Raw genomic sequence first — 25,939 nt, forward strand, 5'->3', positions numbered from 1 at the left:
TCCCTCAACAATGAAATGGTTGCTAAGTATTCCAGCTCTGTCATTCTGCCTCCCCCGACCAACCCTTTCTCTTTCTAAAAGTTACTGGATAATGAATGCAAAGAAAGAACAAAAGAAAGAAAGAAAAAGACATTTTGCATTAGCTATATTTATTAAGAGAACTAACAACTTTTGGAAAACAAAATTTACATAAAACGCTTAATATGAAAATGCCATTCGTTGATAGTTAATGGGATTTAAGTAACACAGGTTACAGGGCAGTCTACCTGGGAATGATGTTAGGCTGCCTAAAAAGCATTAATCTGTGTTTCTCTTTTATAATCAGAAAAAGTCAAAGCCCATCATTAATCTGAAGTCTTCTTGAAACCAATTAAAATAATTTAAGATAAGTTGTACTGCAAATGTGCTTTTTAAGTGTTTTAGACTTAGGATGTCTTAGGAATGTTGTAACCCCTTTTAATGTTACTATTTATATATAACTACCATGTGTATAGTATTACACCTTTAATGCACTGTATTAGCTGTCACTTGAAATTAAGTGCAGGCGTGTTCTTTTTTGGCCTTCAGTTTCTCCTACATTAAACATTTAAATAATGATACCAGTAGTAAAAGGGTAGGTAGCATTCCCAGTGGAAATGGGCTGCTGCATCTGGTTGGGTTGTGTTCAGGTTTCTATGTGAAAGATATTGTAATATCAGAATCTCTACGTGTTTACACACCTGGTATCCAGAACTCTACCTGATGTCTTTTCTTGAGGAATTAATGGAATCAAAGCCTATGGTAGGCATGTTTGACAGATATTCCTTGCCTGTAGAGATCTGGTGATAATTCCATCAAAATTTGTCCCTAGTTGATCATATATCTATGCATTTTTATATCTTTGTGGTTTTTCACCAACTCTGTGCTTGCATCAGTGCCTTCATTAGAAGGTCAGGTTTTGAGGATTTAGTAATTCACCTTGAAAATGTACTATAAGTTGAATGTATCAAGCTTGAGTTTTCTCCACTCAGCATGAATTTCATAGCGTTAAAAAAAGCCAAATCCATATCTAAAATAATTTTTTATATCTGTTTCTCATTATATGAGGAAAGATAAATAGATGCTTATTAATTTCAGGTGTTCTTTGTTTCCATAAGTCATGTTTGCTTTTCATATTTTAATATTGTGCAGATTTTTCTCTGTGATGATAAAATTGTACATTTTCCAAACATACAGAACAATTAGTTTTAATAAAAGAAACTATCCAGATGGAGCCACCCACTTGGAGGGGTTATAGCTTATACTAAAACAATCAATATGAAAATTAAAATTCCTTGTGTTTGTTTATAAATATTCCCCTCCTCACAGTCTAAATCATAGTGATATAACTTCCTGTGTGGGTCTTTTCCCATAACGACAGATAAAGGAGTAATATGTTAGAAAGAGATGACTTTTTATCAACTTTGCCACTTATAGGTATGTGTGCATCTATTTACACACTCTGCACCACAGAAATAAAGGTGGAAATTTCTGATTAAGTAAAAAGAAATTAAAATGTGGTATTTTCTCATTCAGTAGGAATGATTCACTCCATTCTTTCACATATTCATGCATGCATGCACTTAATAAATATTTGCATACCTATGACAAATATCTATTTTTCACATCATGTACTGATATATCTTAAAAGAATGTAGTGAGTTTTCTGTGTTTTTAAAATTTTGTTAAATTTATTGGGGTAGCGTTGGTTAATAAAATTATATAGGTTTCAAGTACACATTCTATAATACATTATCTATATGTGTTCACCAGCCAAAGTCAAGTCTCCTTTTGTCACCATATATTTGACCCCCTTTAACCCTTTTCTACATCCCCTCCACCCCCTTTCCCTCTGGTAACCACCATACTGTTGTCTGTGTCTATGAGTTTTTGTTGGTTTATTTGTTGCTTTCAAGTTTATATTCCATATACGAGTGAAATCATGTGGTTCTTGACTTTTCCTGTCTGACTTATTTCACTTAGCATGATATTATCAAAATCGAATGAGTTTTCTTTTCCTTCATTCCACATCACTCTCAGGAATGCTTTACATCAATGGCCTTCATTTATGCCCCACTTTTGTTGTATCTTAATTCTTCCTTTGTGGCTTCTATATACAACACTTTACTAAACTTGGTCCATGAAGACATCAGTAACTTCACTTGGTGTTCTACCTAAAATGTGTTTATCCCATTTCCTTCTTGACCACCATTTAACATCCCTCTACACTCTTGTTTTACTCAAACACTTGAGGCCCGATCCACTTAATTCGTGCAAGAGTAGGCCTTCCTTCCCCCAGCTGCTGGCATCGGCTTCCCTCTGGCACCCAGGACCCAGGCTTCTCTCTGGCCACCGGCAGGCACTCAGGACCCGGGCTTTCCTCGCAGCCCTGGCTTTGTCCAGAAGGATGTCCTGTCTAATTAGCATGTTATGCTTTTATTATTATAGATTGATTTTTGTCTTTGTCTCAAATGTTTGGGTGTACCTCCCAATTTTGTTCTTCATCAGAGAATTAATATATACCCACAGTTTTAACTGTCACTTCCTTGAATATAACTCCAAAATCTTTATTTTCATTCATTTATTCATTCATTTATGCAATAATATGTACTTAGAATGTTCAAAGCACAATGCTAGGTGCTCTGAGGGATAAAAAGAGAAATGAGACTTAATTCTTCTTCTTGAGAAGCTAAAAATCTCTGGTATGCCTTTTGTCCCAAGTCTGTTGCCTCTTTCACCCTCTTGGACATTGAAAGTTGTCCCATCATAACCCCAAATTCAGCATATTTCTATTTTAACTTGAATTCTTCCTCTTAAAATACTTTCCTTTCCTAGCTCATGGATATCTACCAGTAGCACAATTATATTACTCATGAAAACTCAAAAAAATCAAATCCTCTTTGGTGATTCTCTCTGCCTAATTCTATAGATATTGCTGTTGTAATATTCCTCATTTTTTCCCTTAATTTTAGATTCTTTTGATATGCTATGCCATGCTGTCTACATGAAATGCCCTTTCTGCTTATTCAAGACCCATCCATTCTTTAAGATCCAACTGGAATCTGCCTCCTACCTCAACCCCAGCCAATAGTGAGCTCCACTTCAGAACATATAATGATGCATTTGTTCTCCTCAGTTGACATTTATTATTTTTACCCTTTCAATTTTTTGTAGACATGTGTCAGGCATTGTGGTAAGCACTTCACATGCATCATCTAATTTATTCTTCACTACTAATCATATTATACTAATAAAATTCTTACTATGATTAGTAGTATCATTATTGTTAGCAGTAGCAGCATTATTAGTGCCCAGGAAGATTGTCATGTTATTAAATGGAACAGAAGGTCTGAATAGGAACAGATTTTAGAGGGGAAGAAAACTATTTCTGTTTCTCAGATACTGAGTTTGAAATGTCATCAGGACATCAAACTGGGTATTCCAGCAGATATTAGAAATAGAAATCTCGCCATGGTCAGTTTTCTCAGTGTTTAGAGCATGATCCTGTTGGCCAAAGGGTCATGGGTTTGATTCTGGTCAAGAGCACATACCTCAGTTGTAGGTTTGATCCCTGGCCCCAGTCAGGGCACATGCAGGAGGTAGCCAGTCAATGTGTCTCTCTCACATCAATGTTCTTCTCAATATTTCTCTCCCTCTCTTCCCCCTCCTCCCTCTCTCCCACTCTCTCTCTCTAAAGATCAATGGAAAAAATATCATTGGGTGAGGATTAAAAAAATAAAAAGAAATAAAAATCTGGAATTCAAAGAAGAGGTTATAGAGACTTAAATTTGAGAAGTACTCATTAGAGATAAAAGTAATTACTGAGACAGGTTATTGAAAGTGAAGAGGGGGAGAACTAGAACATTTTTGTGAAGAATGCCTCTATTTAAGGGGCCAGGGAGGGTGATGAACAGAGCAAATGCTGAGAAGAAATCATCTGAGTGGCAGGAGGGAAATTAGAAGGTCTCTCTCTATCATGGAAGCCAAAAGTTTTGAAAAATATATCACTAGAATTAAATATGGCAAATGCTTATGTGAGATGAGAACTGAGGAAAGCATTATGAACATAGTGGTTAGATCTGTCATGACATTGGTGCTTATGGTTCCCCTAGAGTGGTGAGAGCAGAGCACAAGGCAAATCAAACCAGTTTGTATGAACCGCCCTTCAAAGTGGTTTGACGCTGAAAAGGTAGAGGAGAAACAGGAACTTGTGGAGTGTGTTTTGGTAATGGAGAACTCGTGCTATTTTAGAAGGAACCAGTAGGGAAGGCTGAGTTCCAGAGCTAGAGAATCAAGGTTTCAGGAGAGACAGGCTTGGGTGGAAGAAAGAAAAGAAGATCAGGAATGAGTTCCATGGAGAGATTCTAGGTGAAAGGGTGGGTGTTGAGGAAACACATGTGGCCTCATCTCTTTCCAGGAAAGTGGAAGAAATAGTCGCCGATTGTGAGTTGAAAGTTGAAATGGAATGCTCTGGAGAAAAGAGGAGGATTGAAAGAATACTTGGGAGGGATGTAATAGCCTGTCAACACAAGATAAATGAATGGATACTCAAGTAATTGTGAAAGTCTGTCTGGGGCTATACGACATAAAAGGAGTATGTAGCGCCAACAGCAGAACAGTTCACAGCCCAGGATGATTTGTACAGAAGCAGGGTAATACAGAAAGTACATAATGACAGGTACAATAAAGTCCATGGGAGTGAAAGGACAAGGAAAGCCAAAATTGAGTGGATGGGATGGAAGAATGGTGAAGAGTTGGAAGGAGGAAGCCTCTTAATCAGTAGGATAAGGAAGGCTTGCCTACCAAGCGAAGGTATAAATGGCAGAATAAGATGATTATGTTACTCTGAACACTTTAACTTATATTTAAAAGTTAAATGTACTTTGACACTTCTGAAAGCATCAATTAAACTGTTTGATAAAGAAAGTTTAATTTTGTAATCCATCTTTAACTTTTCACCTATGGCCTTAAATGAAGTCTGCATTAAAAGAAGACAAAAAGTTATCAGAGAGAGTTGTGAATTATAGAATGACATCTACCATAGGTTCCTCAGTCTCTTTCACTAATATTGCTTAGCATTTTGAGTTTTAAAAATAACACAGTTATTGGGATTTAAAACTCTGTGGATGCAGAATACATATTTGAAAATAAGACTTTTTACTATGCATAGCCAATTATAGTCCACTGAGAAATAATGGATTTTTCCAATACATTTTTATTATGTACTTAACTGACGGACTTTCCAAGCTTCTTCATAGGCATTCCACTCCATCAGCCACTGTACATAATATACTCTTTAGGAATCTACTTAAAATTGTATTTACCTGTGAGGCTCAGTTGGCTCCAGGGGACACAGATCTTTTTTCCTTGAGTAAATTATACATATTTTAGAAAACTATCTAAAAACGTATTTACCTCTTATGGAATTCTGGCCTCAAGGGTAATTAAGAGCAGTTTTTAAAAAGCATAGGCAATGCACTTTAGCTCTCTCAGGTAAATGAGATATCTCTAATAATAAAAGTGTAATATGCTAATTAGACTGTTCAGCCAACAACCTTCCGGACGAAGCCGGGGCTGTGAGGGCCGAGCCCCTTATACGAATTTCATGCATCCGGCCTCTAGTATTTTATAATCATCTAAGAACAATTTTTCTCCTCCTTACCTTCTCTTTCCCTTCTCCTGTAACTATCACTTGCCTCTTTTATACACATATTTAGTAATTATTTCAATGTTTCCTCAGATGCTGCTTTTCTCTGGGGGTCAGCACACCAGTTATGCTTTCCTTCCATTCCATGTACTGGCAACTATGCACAGAAAAAGTGTAGTCCACTCTATATGTAATTTCTAGAAGGGAAGTTATTTTATGAAGACCCAGATTCTTCCGCATATACATTTTCTTTAGTCTTCATATTCTAAGAAGGAGTTTTCAATATTGACGAATTTACTTGTAAAACTAAGAGTAGAGTTTTATTTGCTAATAGATGCATTATTGAATGAAAACTATATCTTGACAACCACTGCAAAAATACAACTAAAAGACATAACGGACATCATCCAGAACCACAGGAAGGCTGGCTGAGTGGAAATTCTACAACTAGAAGGAAAGAGAAAAGCATACCGAGACTCAGAGGAGGTGCAGTGAGGAAGTTAAATACAAAGGTGCGGAGGTGCATGCGGAGAGGGCTGGCGGCTGAGGACATGATTGTCTTTTTCAATTGGGAGGGAGCCTCAGGCTCTAAGCTCCAATTCTGGGCGAGTCTCTGGGGACCCAGACTCATACGGGAGAAACGGGACTGTCTGGCATCCGTCGGAACTCGAGGGCAGCTTTCTCTTGGAGGCACTCACAGCGATTGCCAGGACCTCTGAAGGCAGGACTGAGGGCAGCCATACTGCTGGCTCACTCAGCCAGCCCTGTTGATCCCCTGGGACTCCACCCCGCCCAAGCCGTGCACAGAGGCTTTTGCATATGAAAGGCCCGGCCCTTTGTAATCTGAAAATTACTTAACAAACTGCAGCTGCCCCAAGGCCCCAGGGCAATTTGCATTGCTTTACAGCTGGTTTCTGCTGGGTAGCCTCAGGCAGAGGCTAGATTAGCACCTCCTTAGATCCAAGAGCCAGTGTACCCAGTGGTCAGAGTGGGACCATCCAAGTACAACTCCTCAGACCCATAAGGGACACACTCAGGGGGCAGACTTAGTGAGCACCAAAGCCCCACTGAAGCAAGTCTTGCCCCATAAGGGTGTCTTCAGTACAGAAGTTCTCCCACCGTAGACACAGCTGATTCTCACAGCCAATTGGCCTGGAGGTCAAATCCTCCCAGTGTTACCTACAACAATCAAGGCTTAACTATAACAAGACTGTGCACAAAGCCCACAAGGGGGTGCACCAAGAGTGTCTACCTCAGGTAATTGGGGAGGCTGAGCCACTCGGCCCTATAGGACACTTAGCATACAAAGCCACTCTATCAACACAGCGAAGCATAAAAAATGCCAAGACAAAGAAACAGGACACAAATGACAGAAATGGAGGAAAGCAAACTACTGGATATAGAGTTCAAAACCACACTTTTAAGGTTCTTCAAGAACTTTCTAGAAACTGCCGATAAATGTAGTGAGACCCTCAAGAAATCTAGTGAGACCCTCGATGTTGTGATAAAGGACCAACTAGAAATTAAGCATACACTGACTGAAATAAAGAATATTATACAGACTCCCAACAGCAGACCAGAGGATTGCAAAAATCAAGTCAAAGATTTGAAATACGAAGAAGCAAAAAACACCCAACTGGAAAAGCAAAATGAAAAAAGAATCCAAAAATATGAAGATAGTGTAAGGAGCCTCTGGGACAGCTTCAAGCGTACCAACATTCGAATTATAGGGGTGCCAGAAGAAGAGAGAGAGCAAGATATTGAAAACCTATTTGAAGAAATAATGACAGAAAACTTCCCCTACCTGGTGAAAGAAATAGACTTCCAAGTCCAGGAAGCGCAGAGAACCCCAAACAAAAGGAATCCAAAGAGGACCACACCAAGACACATCATAATTAAAATGCCCAGAGCAAAAGACAAAGAGGGAATCCTAAAAGCAGCAAGAGAAAGAAAGTCAATTACCTACAAGGAAGTACCCATAAGATTATCAGCTGATTTCTCAACAGAAACTATGCAGGCCAGAAGGGAGTGGCAAGAAATATTCAAAGTGATGAATACCAAGAACCTACAACCAAGATTACTTTATCCAGCAAAGCTATCATTCAGAATTGAAGGTCAGATAAAGAGCTTCACAGATAAGGAAAAGCTGAAGGAGTTCATCACCACCAAACCAGTATTATATGAAATGCTGAAAGGTATCCTTTAAGAAGAGGAAGAAGAAGAAAAAGGTAAAGATACAAATTATGAACAACAAATACACATCTATCAACAAGTGAATCTAAAAATCAAGTGAATAAATAATCTGATGAACAGTATGAACTGGTGATTATAATAGAATCAGGGACATAGAAAGGGAATGGACTGACTATTCCTGGGGGGAAAGGGGTGTGGGGGGTGCAGGAAGAGATTAGACAATAATCGTGCACCTATGGATGAGGACAGTGGGTGGGGAGTGAGGGCGGAGGGTGGGGTGGGAACTGGGTGGAGGGGAGTTATGGTGGGAAAAAAGAGGAACTAATGTAATAATCTGAACAATAAAGATTTAATTAAAATAAATAAAGTCCTACAATTGGCTCCTCTCTGAGGGGGCGTGGCTGGACTTTAGGGCGGTCTGAGCCAGCTTAAAACCCTGCTGAGGCGCGGTGGCCCATGCTGTGGTGATTGTTGTGCGTGGAAGCATGGAGGAGTGCGCTAGCCTCTGTGGCTTGGGCTCTTCCCGGGGATGTATGTGTCAGGAGTGCCAGCGCCTAGCTGAGAAGGCAGCGGCCAAGGGCAAGCCGGCCCCGGCAGAAAAGCACCTCAAGGCGGACGCAGCAGCGCGGTGCTGTGCGGGGAGTGGAGGAATCGCGAGCCCCATGCTGCCCCCGCACTGCTCACTGCAGGACCTGCCGGTGGAGATGCTGGTGCAGATCTTCACCTCGCTCCCCGGCACTGATCTGCGCAGCCTGGCCCTGACTTGCACCAAATTCCACCACATCTTGCACATCGACAGCATCTGGAGATGGCGCTGCCGGGAGGAGTTTGGCGTTTGTGAAAACTTGCAGAATCTGGAGACGATAGGTATGTCTTATCGAGAAGTCTATGCGAAGCTGTTCCCATACAGACACATTTTGGGATTGTGGCAGCTAGATACTGAGGACCATAGAACACTGCTGAATGTCGTTGTGGACGGCTTATGCATTACTGGTTGGACGTACGGGCCTTTCCTTAACACCCATGTGGATCGCCCAATGCAATTCAAGCCCGCGTTCAGAATTCGCCTGACGGAGAGGACATCAGCCATGGTGGAGTGCATGGAAGGCCGCCACAGCAGGCCCCACAACCGCCACATGCAGATTCAGAAGGACAAGTTCACCACCCAGTGCAACAAGACAGACCACCTTAAGGATTTACCAACGCGGCTTAGGGACGAATGGGGGCAGGTGCTGGTGCAGGAGGACAGACATCAGTATGACTGCCTGACCTACCGCCGCCTCTACCTCCCGCCAAACCACCCGGACGACCTCATCAGGCCAGGCCTCTTCCAAGGAAAATACGATCGCTTCGGCCTAATGATTGCCATGCTCAGCTTCCATGGGCAGTATGCCAGGGTCACGAAGATCACGGGATACTTCATCTGGACTTTAGAGATCCACCTCATGCGCCGCATCCAGCTGCGAGATGGCAAGATCTTCCGCAACTTCAACAAGCTCTCCCGCGTGGTCCAGGAGATTGACGATCAGGTGATCTGGGAGCAGCAGCAGCAAGAAGACGGGACTGAGGAAAGCCAGGGCCATGGTTGGCAGAGCCCTGCCCAGCCCAGCGTCGGGGAGTCCGGGGCTGCAGCTTCGGAGGAGCATCCTGTTCCGTTTGTTCTGCCTGTGGGCGTGAACTCAAGACACCAGAACTACCCCCGAACCTGCAGGATGTGTTTCTATGCCGTGGAAACTCTTACTTTATGTGGCTTAGCCGACCAGGAGCGCTTCCCTGGAGTCTTCATCCTGTTCGATGAGGACCACTTGGGGTTCATCTGTATGGAGACGAAATACTTCATCCTGTTCGGCAGAGTCCAGAACACCTTCCAGATTGTGGAGGCACCATCCCCGCAGGCCTTCCTGAAAATGCTCTGGAACATTCAGTCCTGACTCCCTTGGAGGAGCAGCTTGCATGCACTTTGAAGATTTGACCTTCTGACCAGGTTACCCACCTTTGTTTGTTTTTTTAATCCTCACCCGAGGATATTGTCCCATTGATGTTTAGAGAGAGTGGGGGGGAGAGGGAAAGACAGAAATAATCGATGTGAGAGAAACATATCAGTTGTTTGCCTCCTGCCCAAGCCCAGACCAGGGCCAGGCTGGGTAGGGGCCAGCAATTGAGGTAGAAATAAACCTTAGACCAGTGGTCTCAACCTTCCTAATGCTGCGACCCTTTAATACAGTTCCTCATGTTGTGGTGACCCCCAATTTCCTTGTTACAAATTGAACATAATTAAAGCATAGTGATTAATCACAAATAATAAAGACATCTTAGTTAATGAAAAAAAGAAAACTATATCTTGAGTTTATTTGAAAAAATGGAAGAGATATCTGAAAGTAAATATACAATAACATCATTATAGTTATTTGCAAAAGTAACTTTGTACTACAATCATTATTAAACCTAAATAAATGAAATTTCTTAGAAATACATGTTTTTGCATTTAGCTATTTTGCACTTCTAAAACAATGTTTACATGCTGATTACTTTGTATAATTGAATAATGAAAATGCACAGCCCATTCTTTCTTTATCCTAAAAAAACTATTAAAATGGTTCCCCCAGGAAGAAAGCAGTAGGAAATCTATGTGACAATAATTGTTAGGTGGTTTGTGCAAAAGGTGTGAGAATGAAACTGAAAACTTGGGGAAAAGGTGTTGTCTAGAAACTGTTAGATGAATATAAGGAGTAGAATAATGCCAGGTTTATTTATCTTCTCTGCCTCTGAGGATGTCCTTTACATTTCATGAAGTGGCTGTGGATAAATGTCACTGCTGTATGCCCTCTTCCACTGTGAGGTCAAGGTTTCTGCTGGTCTCTTCCAACTCAGGGTAATTGGGACCTGAGAGTTTATCCTGCCCTGTCCAAGCCAGTGCAAGCCTTTAAAATAGATCCTCTGGATTTAGGGCTTATAAACCCTCCCTATTAAAATATTTGCAGTGATCGATAAGCCTCAAGACTTGGATGAGGGCTGTCTGTTGAGTTTGTGGCCTGAATCCTAACTAATCAACTTTCCTGCCTAAATTAGTCTTACAACTCAGGTGACCAGGAGTCTTTGTTTGCCTTAGCAGATCCCCGTTTACACCTGGTTTCCTACTGTTTATTAATAGTGGCCAATTTCACTTTCTGAAGTGTCTTGGTTTGGATCGAGGGTAGGGAACGCCTGGCCTGTGAGCCATATAAGGCCTACAAAACTATCCATTTGGTCTGGCCCTGCCAAGGCATTAGGGGTGAGTTAATTAAATATTTGACCAAATAGAGCAGGCTAATTTTTAAGTTGATAATTTTGTATGGCCCTCCAATGATGTTATAAATATCAAATGGCCCTTGGCAGAAAAAAGGTTCCCCACCCCTGGTTTAAATGGTAAAGGATATATGATTTCTCTACTCACATGAGTTCTTTGGATTGAAGTGTGTGTGTTTTTTCCTCCCTTGGGTGCTTTTGTGTTTGTGATTTTTATGTCTATGACGAGTTGTTTTCTTTTTACAGCTCTGCTAAATTTGAGGATATCTTAAAGAAAAGGCCCTAGTTTTCATCAAAGTCATCTAGGGACCATTTTAAAACATAGATTCTTTAGCCCCACCCCAAGAGATTTGAATTCGGTAAGGATGGAGTGAGACCCAGGAATTTTTTTTTTTTTTTGACTAGGTGATTCTTAGTCACTTTAGAGTTTGAGAACTTTAGTTTCAAGCACCTGAAAACTCAACCTAGCTATTTGACCCTAACCTCTGAACTCAGGTACATACAAAGGCATATAACTCCAAGGTTCTCTGGTGAACATTTGGTCTAGTTGATCAGCTGCTGTCTGACTGGGTGATACTGACAGGTTTGAACAACTAATATTTCCCCAGCTAGCTTGGAGGGCTTGTCCTCGTACCTTGCGTTAGCTGGAACTCAGGTCATCATTTTGAATGAAATTCAGGCCAAAGAATTCTTTCCCAATTATCTTATAAACACTGCTTCATCCAGGAGAATTAATTGATATACCTGAGGAAGCTATGTTGAATATTTTACAAGGTGAGTGGTGAGTAGGGATTGAATAGTGGTTCATTTCTAAAAGGTTGATCTTGGAACAAAAGACAGATCATTAAGTGATTCAGCTCCCCCACTCTGCATTCCTTCATGCGGCATTATGCGTGCACAATCAAGGACACATGTCATTCAACAGCGGCTCAGTTTTGCTGACACTCTCAAAGTCATTTTTTTTAAAAAAACAGCTGTCAGGGCTCTGCACAGTTTATGCATTCCTTCTGGGGACTGGATCCTCACATCCCACCAGGCAGGAGAAGCATGCACCTGGACAGAAGGAAACAAGGACACTTGGCCTCCCAAAGATCAGGGCTGTAGGCCTCGCACATATTAACAAACTTGTTTACATTCTCCGGGTCATTTTTATTAGTTTTTCAAGGGCACCTGTAACAATTTTTTTTTCCTTATTCACATCTTCACCCCCTTCCTCCACCCTACCTTGACCCCTCTGTCATACACTATCTTCCATGTCTGGGCTCTGTAGAAGGAAATTAAACTGTGATTTGGTATGCTAAATTTCCTGAACTAAAAACTATAATTTGCAATATTATTAAGTCATCACTGTCATGGATTTCAATTTCTTTCTGTTTAAACCCCTAACTCCAGCATTGCTCTTTTCGATTATCACTGAAAGGAGAAAAGGAGAGAGAAAAGCCCTCGGTTGCTCTATTGACTGATCATGTCTATCCAGAAAGTTGAAATAGTATGTTTCCTATCTCAGAGCCTGGCCAGTTTTCAGTTAAAAGCCCACAGTGCTTTCATAGACTCAGTGCTTGCTAGTGTCTATGGACACCTGGGAAAGGTCTGAGGCTTCTTGGATGCTGCTGACAGCTTGGGCCAGTTGCAGGAAATGGAAATTCCAACTTCTACTTCCAGAGAAACCCTGACCAGGTTCCAGTCCTGGGAGATGAGGGATTTTCTTCCTGGACTGCCGTTCCCAGTCTTTATGGAAACACCTGGATATTTCCTGTTAGCTGGTAGCATCAATGGCCTTTGCAACAGCCAGAAGCCTACTCCCTTCTTCTGCTGTATTCTCTATGTTGCTGCTGTGAGTTAAGCATCAATATTTTCTGCAGGAGTGGACCAGTAAGGATAGGAATGGTTTCGCTGCAGTGATGACTCCAAATCTTGGTGGCTCTGAACCTCAGTGCTTTATGTCTGCTTATGCCATGTGTTCATCACAGGTGGGCAGGGGGCTTTGCTCCTTCCCTTGGCTGTCATCCTCACCTAGGCTGACAGAGCAGCTGCTATTTCGCTAGTTACCAAATCAAAAGGAGAACCATGGCAAAGCACGCATTGACTTCTGAGGCTTCCTCCTGGAGACAACACAGACCATTGCTGTTCACCTTTCATTGGCCAATGCAAGTCACTTCCAGGAGCTAGAAAAGTACAATCTTACCACAGGCCCCAAAAGAAAAAGCCAGAATATTTGGGCAGGGCCTTGATGATGACTACAAAGGAGTAGGAGTTGCATGAGTCTAAATTAATGAAAGGAGAAAATGACTATAAAAAACAAGTCTTATCTACCCAAAAATATGTCATTGGAGCCTTTAACAGCTTAATGCTTCCCCCTTCACTTAAATAACATTACAAAAGCAAGGTGCAGACTCCCATCACTGTTGGGAAATAGCAATGTTGAAATGCGATCACAGATTCCTATGACTGCCCCCTCCCTCTGTGGCTGCCCAGGCATGGACAATAGCACAGGGCAGGTGCACTCTTTGACATGTCAGTAGTGTTCTAGGGAATAAGGAAACTGGAATATGCTATATCCTCTCTTTGTTTCTCACTCATCAGGTCTCCACTGAAGAATATAGATTTTACCAGCTGGTTGTACAGATCAGGGTAATAGTTCATTCAGGCTCTGGACTCAGATTTTCTCGATTTAGATCCCAGCTCCATCATTTACCAGCTACATGACCTTGGGTAACTTGCCTAACCACTCTGTGGTCTCAGTTTGCTCATATGTCTAGTGGATCTAGCAGTAGTATTTACTTTACAGCATTGATAAAATATATGTATAGCTCTTGATCCAAGGCTCCACCAATGCTTTCCCTAACAGGAAATTGCTTCTCCTTTTCTTATTCACTTTAATACAGTATTATAGGTTCTGAAATTTAGGGAACCTCTCTCTTTTTCCACTGCTTTGAGAAAATATTTTTAATATTTTTTGTTCTTCAAAAGCAGGTTTCAGGCCACAGGACTGTATATATCTTAAGTGCTAAGTGGTGTCAACTGTTAAGACACCATTGCAGGTGTCTTTTGCCCAGGCAACCACAGCAAATGCTTCTGTCTACTCAAAGAAAAAAAAATTCTTTAGTCTCCTTAATGACAGATTGGACTAGCAAAAATTATATAGGCTGGCGAGGATTCTGAACCTCCTTCAAGGTTGATCTAAGTATTTAAATGTGATGCACATCATCTAATAAGATATGGACGCTGAGAATCAAAACATAACCCAGGTCATGACATAAGCCAAGGACAAGAATGCTGTGAGGGCCACAATTACAGCGTACGTTTGAAGGATAGCTACTTCTTGACCTTCTGTGTCAGCTCCTGTCCCAGATTCTGATTGTGTTGAGTGCTCCTGAGTGGGCAGGCCAGACTACTTGTGGTAGTCCTCTGTGAACCGTCAAGGTAACAGCAGCTTGTCTTTACCCAGGAGAGTAAAGTATAATAATAGGTACAAACTACTTCTCTCATTTTTTTTCTTAGTTTGTGGGCCCAAGAGAAAGCTTGAAATATGTTACAGTACTTCAAGAAGAAATTCTTGAAAACTATTAGTTTCGTCACAGAATCCTAAGACAATAATAGAGAAACTTAGAGTGCTCATGACAGTGCCCAAGAAGTGGTGTGGCCCTGACTGGTTTGGCTCAGTGGATAGAGCGTCGGCCCATGGACTGAAGGGCATGTACCTTGGTTGTAGGCTCAATCTCCCATAGGGGGCATGCAGGAAGCAGCTGATCAAGGATTCTCTCTCATGGATGTTTCTATCCTCTCCCTTTCTCTCTCTAAAACATCAATTAAAATATTTTTTTAAAAAAAGTGGATGTGCAAAGGAATAGTAACTATATTTTCCAGGAAATTCCAAAGCTATTAATAGAAGGAACAGAGGTCACAGAATAACAGCTTGCCCACAGATTTCAATCAACAATGCAGAACTAAATTTTTAGAGCATGGGGCCAAGGAGGTCAAGCAACCATGGGTTTTGTTCTGTCACCACAAAAGCCCCTCTAACCATGTCAGAATGTCCCTGGCAAAATAGGAGCCCGGCACGGAGCCATGTGCCACTCTGAGGAATCTTGTCAAGGGACTGCTGTCCTGACAGTGTTTTGGAGTACCAAACCCTGCTTTTTAACAGCACTAAGTCCTACCTGTACATGCCATTGTGGCACGTGATTGTCTGGTCTGGGAAATGCTTTCCTCTGCAAGATAAATAAGGAAACTGAGTTTAAAAGTCCATTTACCTCTGGAAGATCCAGAAGTAGAATAAAATCCACATGTATCCATCTAATTATCTGAGTTAAAAATGATCTAATTTGATAATAGTATCAGATCTTCCTTATGGCTTCAACAGCTTAATTTATTATGGAGTAATTATCCCAATTCAGTTAGCATTAAAGACCACTAAACAACCAATCAGAAGGCCTGGATTCTAGATCTGCCTCTGGTGCAGTCTAGAGCAAGTGGCTTTCCCTCTCTTGGCCGAATACATTAAACGGGTTATTTGGACTAGAGCAGAGGTCAACAAACTACAGCCCATGAGCCAAATGCAGCCACTGCCTGTTTTTGTGAATAAACTTTTATGGGAGCACAACTACATCCATTTGTCTACTTAGTATCTATGGCTGCTTTTGTGCTACATTGGCAGAGCTGAGTAGTTGCAACAGAGGCTGTATGTCCTATCAAACCAAAAATATTTACTATATAGCCCTTTACAGAAAATATTTACTGACTCCTGGATTAGAAACTAAGCTATATTTTCTGTTGCCTCATCTGCAAGATGGGAATACAAATAGTACCTCTTACTATTATAAGGACCAAATTCTATTTCTTTGTACAGTTCCTATATAGTAAATGTTAGCTAACATACAATTATAGCATTGTTAATTAAGTGATGATATGACCACTATCAGAACTCTAGCAAGCCCAGCTGCAGTGCTCTGCCTGGAAAGGTAAGGAAGCTAATTTACCATGTGACAACTGGGGTAACAAAACCTAACATAGGCAGACGATATTCCATAGACTGACTGTATGTCCAGCCTAAAGAATGCTGGAATATCACATTATCTAATTATTAACTTGGTATTTGAGCCAACTTTTAAAGGCTAAGTCAGATTCAGAAGAGCCAAGATAGGAATCCAAAGTATCCAAGGTCCAGGGAAGTAAGAAGCCCAGGAAGTAGGAGCAGTGAATAGAAGAATTTGGCTAGAACAAAATAATGGGATATGAGAGTCATGAATGACAGAGCTAAGAAGGTTTGTGGGGGTCAGTTTGTATAGTTCTGAGCACTGGAGCGAGGAACGGGGGGAAGTCTTTTATGTGCATTGAGTAAGGTTTCTAAACTTGAAAGAATTAGTATTTCTAGAATAATTTATCTATCTATGGTACAGAATGCATTAGTGAAAAAAGAAACAAGTTCACTTCATTTTATAGAGATGATTTTCAGTTAGGTCTGCACTGTTATTACAATTATAAGGATGTTTCATATTTGTTGTTTATATTTTTTCTTACATCCCTTTCTGAAACTTCACTTAAGCCTACTTTGATGAGTGCGTTTGAAATAGAGTAGTAGCTAAATGCACAAATGAATTCATGGTTTTTTCCTCTTTATAGCTACTTAAAAAGTATCATTTTACATGTACTTCAAAAAACACTGATAATGGTTTTTGTTTATTTAACAACACTTATTGGGGGCCTACTGTGTAAAAGATAGGGGGAAATTAGTAAAACACAGGTTCCGCCCTCACAAAGTGGGGAAAAGTGACAGAAATAAGTTAATACAGGGCCGTACATAATTTGAGTTTTCAGAAGGGGTAAGAGGTTGGAAGGGCTCTAAAAGTGTGACACTATTAACTGTCTACCCAATGCCCATTTTCCCTTGCTAACAGAAGACTGGTTTTATACATGATGCCAAAGAATGGCTAAATACTAATGTTCTAAAGTTTCATTACAGCTACAAATGACCATCTGATAAAGTTCTTGCCAGATATGTTTTGTGGAAGAGATGTTTTCTGGGGGGTTTTGAAAAGCGTGTTACTTTCTTGATAAAAAGGGCAGATATTGCTGGCTCCATCATTTCTCTTTTTTTTTGTTTTGAGTGTGGATGTAATGCCTAGAGCTGAGGTAACCATTCTACCACCATGAGAGTGAAGAAGAACATGTGGGGATGAAAAGATAGTTCTTGGGGCCCCAAAGGTGTCTTTGTATGAGGAAAATGAACTCTATTACCTACCATTAGTCGAATATTCTGTTACTTGCAGCTGTTCACTAGAAGATTCATTGAGTGTAGTTGATTCTGTTTATTCATTTTTATAAACACTCCTACAAATATTTATTTTTCAACACATTTATTTCCGTAAGTATTTTTAAGCCCCTACTATTTGTCAGGCACTGTGCTAGATGCTAGGAATATAAATGTAATGATTCTGCCCCAATTTCACTCTGCAAAAGTACCTGATGCTTTTGTTGAAGATACTCAGAGAACAATAGAATGTCTTTTCTCTCCACCTCTTTCATGTCACTCTAACTGCCCTCCATCCCTACCCCCTGAAAAGAAAAAAGAACAAAAAAAGAGAGAGACAAAGTGAAAATGATGCCAGGAGGACCCAATCTCTTTTTATATGTATGACACATGTCTCCTCCCCATTCCCTCAGACAACATGGAAAGTAATGGTCGCTCTGTAAGAATAGGTCAAGAAAGGCAATGTAACTCCTTTATCCTGTTGTGTGTCTTGAACCACAGAGCTCTCTCTCAGCTCTGGCATCGCCGTGGAATCCCCATCTAGATACCACGATCCACTTGGGGAAAAGTCTAGTTCACTTGTGGAGATACTGCTCCCAAACAGGAAGGGGGTCATTAAGCAAGTCCTCAAACCCGAGCCCCTGAACTCCCTCCTGGACCTCGCTGTACCTGGGTTTGCGCACAGGCTGAGCCGCAGCTGGAGAGCATTTCTATTTCATGCAGGTGGGGGTACATCATAACAATGCTCTGGAGTCTTTCTTCTCATCTTGGCTTTCACCATCTTAAAAGCGAGTGGTTATCTGACAGGAAATGCTTTGTGTTCAGGCTCTGTCTTTGATACTGTATTTGGGGAAAGGAGCTGAACATAGGTTTAGTCAGTCTTGGTATCAAACCTGTGGATGTAATTTAATTAAGAGTTACTGTTTGGTAAGAAAACCCAACTGCTTCAGAAGTGATCATGTGGCTTAGATGCTGCGGTAATGAGGCCACTCACAGCTCACTGTGCCCTTTATCAAAACTCCACGAGAGTCAAGTCAACCCATCATTTTTGCCTTCCTTGCATCTGCTAATGCATCATAACTGCCCTGTCATCCCAAAACCCGAGTTTCGCCAACAACTTCTTTTGCCTCTTCCTCTTTGTCATCTCACTACTGCTGCCTTAAGTCAGGTCCTCATTATCTCTTGCTGGAACTAGCAATGGCCTCCCAACAGGCCTCCTCAACCCCAGGCCCCTGCCATCCAACCCGCATCTGCTTCCTATAACCTCTAGCACAAAGGATCTATGGAGTAGGGACCTTTAAAAATCAGATCTCACAGAAAAAAAAAATGGAATTTGAGGTTCTCTTGAAAAATAGGAAGTTTCTGGCAGCACTGGGTCTGGCTTCACCCGTGGCCAGGATCCAGGGTCGCTGTGGTGGGTGTCCCTCTCCAAGGTGCTTGTTCTCTCGTCCAGCCTGGCCTATGCAGCACTGGGGTTTGTGTCCCTGAGAGCAACTCACTGGCACCTGTCAAAAAGCAGGTTTCAGATTCACCCTTATTTCATTGCACTTTCCTGAGGCTGCGGCTTTGTCCTTTATTTCTAGCTTCTCTGCTGCTTGCCCCCCTCCCTAGCATGAAATCAATGTTTGGCATATCAGAGACCCTCAATTATGTTTTTATTGAGATGAATATAAGTAAGTTGTCAGGCTGGCTAATCAGCCCCAATTTAATAGTTCTCCAGATCTAGTTTTTGGGTTAATTTTAGTGTAATAAGTTCATACTTAGTCCCATTTGTAGAAAAATAGTAGGAGTGACAAAGCAGTGAATAATTGTGTAGATTTTTTCTTTTACATTGGATTACATTGATGTTTTCATTAGATTTTCATGTTTGTTGGTAGATGATAAAATCACTTCACTGTGATGTCTTCCCTGCTTCCACTAGTTACCATCTCCCCATCTTTCTATGCCTGTAGATAAGATCCTAAGGATATATTAGCCTCTTGTCTTCTGGGCCAGAGCTGAGTATTATTACCTTTGTATCACTCGCACGCAGCATACAGCCTGGTGGATAATAGGTGTCAGTATGGTTTCAGTGACTGACTTATCGAGTACATGCACAATAGATAGAAAGGTGATCTAATTGACATTTCCTCAGTCTGACATGAAGGGACATAGATGCTACTTCCTCAAGTTAATCAATGGTATTGATAGTTTAATATAGTATTTTCTTTATATTTCCCCCCACTTAAGAATTTAACATTAAGTTCTTAAACACCAAAGGGATATTCTGTTGTCCAGTCCTTGGCAAAGCCAAGAAGCTTCAGAAATTCCTAGTTCTTCTTTTGAAGGGCAGTAAGTGGGCTCCTTAGCCTGTGCTTAGGAAGCCCTGGGGAAGGCTGTGTTTGAGCCGATGGTCAGCCACCACCATTCCTGGCTCTGCTCCAACTTCATTGAGACAAAGGACTGCCATGGCACCCTATTGTCTTAGTACCTATCACCAGGCCCCAGAAATGAAAAACCAGTAGAAATACTTAAAACTAATAACAAAGATGTGCACTTTCTACTACAGCCAGCAGCAGAAAGTAAAAGTGTTAGAATAATTTCTCCTTATAGTTTTCCACTTTCCATAACTTTTACCCTAATCTTTTATTGCCTTAATGACATTCAAGATTCTGCCTTAAAGTGCACAGCTCACACGATACACTTTAAACATTCTGGAAATAAAATAAATGCTAACATTTATGGAATATTGCTGTGGGCCAACCATTGGGACGAGCATTTTAATTTCATCACCCTAAGAAACGGGTATTACTGTTAACCCCGATCTTACATATGAGGCGACTGAGGTTTAGAGAGGTTATGAAACATGTAGCGTCACAGGGTGAAATTCCAGTTCAAGTCATGCAGACATTTGCCCCCCCACTCTCCCAACGTTCTGCTCTCCCAGGCCGCTTTGCAGAAATTCCCATGCAGGGGGGCCAGTGACTCTCCCCAGAGGAAGTTGCTAACGTGGTGGCATGGCTGCTGTTATTCAACTATCACTGGAGCATCTGAGAGGAAGCCAGACACAGGTTCAATTTAAAAACCCCACAATGTACGTAGTACCATTAGCAGAGCCTCCCCAAATAGCTGTCAGGTCTGAGTCCTGAGCTTGCATTATTTCCCTTTTCATCATCCAGGATTGCGTTTGTACTGGTGAATTTAGCACCATAATTATTAGTATAAGAGAAGATAAGTCACTCTATTTACTAAAAGCATACACAAATATTTTAATGTTGGAAGCCAGAGTCTCTTAATGTCTTCTCTTCTACTTTGGTTTAGGAAGGAAAGTACAGTTAGAAATGCATAAAGGAGGGTTACATTTTTATCCTTCTATGTGAGAGATCATTAATTCCTTTTTTAATTTAAGATTTTGATTTACAAGGGTCACTACGTGAGAGTACCTCCAGAAGCTAAGTGTTTTCTGTGTAATAGCTTAAAATTTAAGTTTATATATAAAAGTAATTTATTTCAGAGAGGAAGGGGGCAGGAGAGAGAGAAACATCAGTGGTGAGAGAGAATTATTGATCATCTGCCTCCTGCACACCCGACCCTGGGTATTAAGCCAGCAACCTGGGCATGTGCCCTAACTGGGAATCAAACTGTGACCTCCTGGTTCATAGGTTGACTCTCAGCCACTGAGCCATGCCGGCCGGGCCTGACAACAGGATTATAATAAAGACTCTAGTGGACTCCTCAGGGTTCTCTCACATGTATGGACTGAAGATGAGTAGTGAACACTTCACACCTCAGGGAGGAAGGAGATGGTGTCAGGATGGCTCAGTAGGTGCTCTCGGTCGTCAGGCTCTTGGCAGCTTGCCCATCAGTTTCTTCTCACCCCGGTTCTCCTTGATGTGGTTCTTGGCTTTAATCCAGCACATTGATTTCTCATCCTCATACATAATAATAATTTGTGTGTTTCTACATCCTATATCCTCATCTTCTCCAGGAAGTCTTCTTTGATTAATCCCACCCACCTGATAATCACTCCCCCGAAAATTAATGGAAGCAAGATTCTCAGGTATTTGACAGCAGGTAGGGATTGTTCAGCTCCTCAGGGACACCAAAGTCCCGTACCTTCAAGTGCCTGGTTTAGGACACTGCACAAAGTGGGGACCAGGAAATACAGACAGACTGACTAAATAAACAGAGGTAGGGGCCTCTATCAGAATGAAGCCTTATGTAATTTGCATAAAAATTGCTAAGGTACCAGGAATAATTCGTATTAAAATAATGAAATCCAACAGAAGGAGTTTCTACCACTTATAACCACACCAGATTTACTCCCAAGGGCAGCTAATTCACTGAAAAACCTGACTCAGCAGGTTTAAATGATTCCTTTTGAGCCACTTAACTTCTGAATTCCCTCATTCAGTGGCTTAAACTAGACTTTAATACTGCCTGCACTCAAAACATTTGCATGTAATTGCAGCAGTAGTATGCTTTCCTGTTGCCATCTGAAACATATTCATTATCAGTATCAGGCTTACATTGAGAGTTTGGTTATTTATATCTAAAAAATCAAATTCAACAAAGATAACTGAAGGCATGTAAGTAGATTTTTCCACTTTTTTATTGTAAGAATATGGAGCCTGTAGATACACAAATTCAAATCCTTGGCAAATCTTATTTTCAATGACTGTTTGTCTAGAGATAAATGGATATGAGTAGAGAAAGTTATTTTAGGAATGATAAGTCAACATGAATTTTATTTTTGTAATATATATACACATATATTTTCAATGTGTATGATTCAAGGAAATATTGTGTCTGGCAAGTAATTGCTGTAGCACTTCCTGTGATGAAGAGATTTTGAGCCTTATAAAAAATGTATTCAAAACTGTCTTAAACCTTATTCCACATTAAAAAACATTAAGATCCTGTGGTATGCTTTTAACTAGAAGGTTAAAAAGGAGGTTAGGGATGCCAGTGGGTTATCCATTTTATGAAGACCAACACCAAGCAGTCTTCCTATTACAGTGCCATGCCATTGTGGGCACATGTGGCAAAGTTTAATACCTTTTGTTATTCCAGGATGTATTTAAATTAATTTAAGAACAAAGTGTTTCCCTAGATCCCCTAGTTGTTGTGGTAGTGGTTTTAATCTGAACCAGCAGTGTGCTGGCTGCCTTAGGCAATGTCACAGAAATAAATGTTGATTTCATGCATCCTATGTGCTGTTGATCAAACCACATTCTTGCCTAACGTGTTTGTGAAACAGTAAGTTTCTTTCTTCAAAGTGGAAGGTTGCTGCTTAAGATTGATGTAGTTTAAAGATGGATAGTGACCTTTGAAAAGTACCCATAAATCACAACTGACCCACAAATACAAAGTGAAATGAATAAATGAGACAAATCCTTGCCAGTATCAACCCTAACTTTCACCTTAAATACCCAGGTCATCAAAGAACTGCTCTCTTAGCCTAAATCACTAGGAAACATCATGCCAGTTCTCCTCCTCCCTGAATATGCAGATCTATTGACATGAAGCTACTGCTGCTGTTGAAAAGATCACATGTGTTTAACGAGGGAAAGATGACAGGGTGATCCGGAGCCACACCTGGGAGTCATCTGCAGCCTGGAGAATAATGAAACGTTATCGGGATGGGTGGATGCAACCCTTCAGTATTTACTGAGCTTTGTATTCTTCACTGAGCTGGGTGCAGTGGGGAGGGGAGTCTTCAAAAACACACAAGAACAATCGCTACACACAGGGTTTTCCAGCGCTAGCACAGTAACAGTCTACAAGGTCGCAGACATAATCAACACGAATAAGAGGGTAGTAAAAACAAATCCAGGGTAAAGCTAACGCCACAGACAATCACCAAGCTTAAAATTCATCCCAGGGAGAGGTGAAAGGACTACAGTCTTCAAGGAAGGCTTCCTGCTGGCACTAGGCTTGGAGCTAAGCCTTGCAGATGGGTGGGAATTCCCCAGGTGGAGGGGACGGATGAGGCCGGGAGTTTCAGGCTGGGAGCTCAGTACAGGGACAGGCTGGAGGTGTGATGTGTACTCTCAGAGTGGTCGCATGTGGCCACTGATAGAAGTCAGCTTGCTGAGCAAGTTCAGAATCAGTCACTTTGCATCAGCCCAGATGCTTCTATTGGATGTGCTACAAAGCAACTTAGTTCATATTTTTTAAGCAGGGAAATGACCTGATTGGCAGTGTTTAGGAGGCGTTGGAGAATCTGGTCAGGAGGCTGGGACCACAGTGGCCAGATAAGGTGAGAGTGATCTGCAAAATAGAAATTAAGAATAAAAAGAGAGGTTGTTCTGCTAAACAGTGTTTAGGGGCTAAAACATTATAAGTTATGTAAAAACGGGAGTTATCCGTAGTTTCTAATGTTAGCCATGAGTTAAATGAGCACAATACTGTTTCAAGTGTGAGTACCTGCAGTTTGCTGAGATGCCACTGGGGGGTGAACGTGCATTATTCCTGGCTTTAGATGAACAGCTCTTTAGGTGAAAGGAGTTTAGCTAATTTTGAGAATTCAATTTCTAATTGAATCAAATTAGATTTTCTATTAGTAAAATATACCTTTATAACCTTTATAATTTATGCATCTAGTTATTAATAGATGAGAAAACTGAACTATTACTCAGTGGTAGTTATTTCAAACATAAGAACCTGTGTACAAATTTAAAGCAATCTATATGGCACTCCTACAGGATTCTCCATTTTATTTTAATTTTTCCTATTCGCTTACTCAGGAAAAATTCTTATTTAGCATTCAGATAGTGGCAAGTATCTTTGGTAATAAATAAAATCAAACTATTTGGGTGCTTGGAGGTTTGGAAATCATGCTCCATTCTAATATCTGAGCTGACTGCTCTGGGTTACAGCCTAGTTCTTCGCTGTTGGCCTAATGTGTTAGCCAAGACCCTATCTGGCGGTGCTTCTACGACTACCAGGGAGCTCAGTGAAAGTGCGTCTTACGTGCCCTGTCTCCCTCGTGATGTTTTGCCTGCCCGTAAGCATCCGGAAGGCAGGGTCCATGCCTGTTGGGCTTAGAACTCTATCCCAGGGCCCAGTCTGATGTGCAGCACAGAGTAGGCCCTCGGTGAGTTAACGAACTCTTCCTTCTAGTCAAAAGCAACAACGCAGTGTTCTTTCTACCTGATCTCTGTCAGTCAGGTACAGCTGCATAGTATTTTTGCCTATCAGGCAATCAGAGCTTACCTCTATTACCTTCTGAAAATGAATCAAAAGAAGTCCATGCAAAGATATTCATGTATCCTTTGTTTTTTTGCAATCTTTTATTTAAAATATTGTCACATACACACTGTGACAATATATTCAGGCTGGGAGCTCAGTACAAGGACAGGCTGGAGGTGTGCTTCATATCCATCACCGAGTCCTGGCTGTGGAGGAAGAGCTAAGAGTTGTTTTAGAAATAGGGGAGGAACTAATGTTTTAATCAAACATCTTACTTAACCTTACGAATAGCCTTTTAAGATGTGGGTCACCCCCCATTTCATTGGTGTGGGGGTGGAATATTGTCGGGGATGCTGTGACCATCCTAAGACCACAGTGATTAGCACCTAGGAGTGCTGATACTGAATATACACAGAGCCCCTCCGTGACCTCCAGAATTGTGTTCTAAGGAAAGAAGATGGAAATCTTCTATCGATCGCATTGCTGTGCCTGAGGACACTGGAGAACTTATTGCATTAGTATGGGTTTTGGATGTTTGCCTAAAGCCACAAACCTTTTGATGTCCACCTTCGAGCCCTGAGAAATTCCTCATTGCTCATATAATTCCCACCAATCAGATAAAGCAGAACTTTTAACAAAAAAATTCTTTGCCCTATCTTGCTCTTTGACTCCAATTGGATTTAAAAAAATTCAAATACTAATTTCACAAAATGATTTTCTAGTGTGTTCCAAATAATTTTTAACACTCTCTAAAGCAGTGAGTTTACTTAAATAATAAAGTAGATGAGAATGATCAAATTTGTTATATTTGGACTAGATAAAATCATTCTACAAACAATTATGCACAATTCAATTTATTTAACCATTATAGGTTTAAAATGTCAATATGTAAAAAAATATTTATAGACCATACTTGGATGATTTGACTAATTTTTTTAAGCAGCTAAAATGCTGGTTATATTTCTTAATCAAGCTAATAGAGGGCTACGAAGAGATATACAAACCTTTAGATGGATGAACATTTCATACTGGCAGAAAAAGTCACAGCAATCAGCAGTGTTAAAGAAACATTGCCTGTCATGAACCCTTTCTATAAGGTGATAATACTGCCTTTTAATACTTTTTAAACTGTTTCTTAACTGCAATCACTGGGAACAATTTTCTCCCCGTGTGGATGGAACGTACAGGACATTATCCACCAGGTGGCTCTGCCATAAAGTGACCTTACCTTGCTACCTTGCATCAATGACTTTACATTTTTAATTGATATTGCCCGCTGCCTCTACTAAGTTAATAGGAATAACTAAATGCTAATTTACTTGAGAAGTATTTAAATGATTCTCAGAAATAGAAAAAACAAGCCAGAAATTACA

General features: G+C 40.8%; 1 protein-coding gene and 1 pseudogene across 1 annotated transcript in view; both read left to right on the plus strand.

Moving 5' to 3' along the window:
- Positions 1-25,939, plus strand: part of MCTP1 (multiple C2 and transmembrane domain containing 1) — a 301,653-nt gene that overhangs the window by 248,309 nt on the left and 27,405 nt on the right. The window lies entirely within an intron of this gene.
- On the plus strand, positions 8,344-9,789 carry LOC111825873 (annotated as a pseudogene).

The sequence above is a fragment of the Myotis lucifugus genome, unplaced genomic scaffold, assembly GCF_000147115.1.
Source record: "Myotis lucifugus unplaced genomic scaffold, Myoluc2.0 scaffold_0, whole genome shotgun sequence".
NCBI lineage: Eukaryota > Metazoa > Chordata > Mammalia > Chiroptera > Vespertilionidae > Myotis > Myotis lucifugus.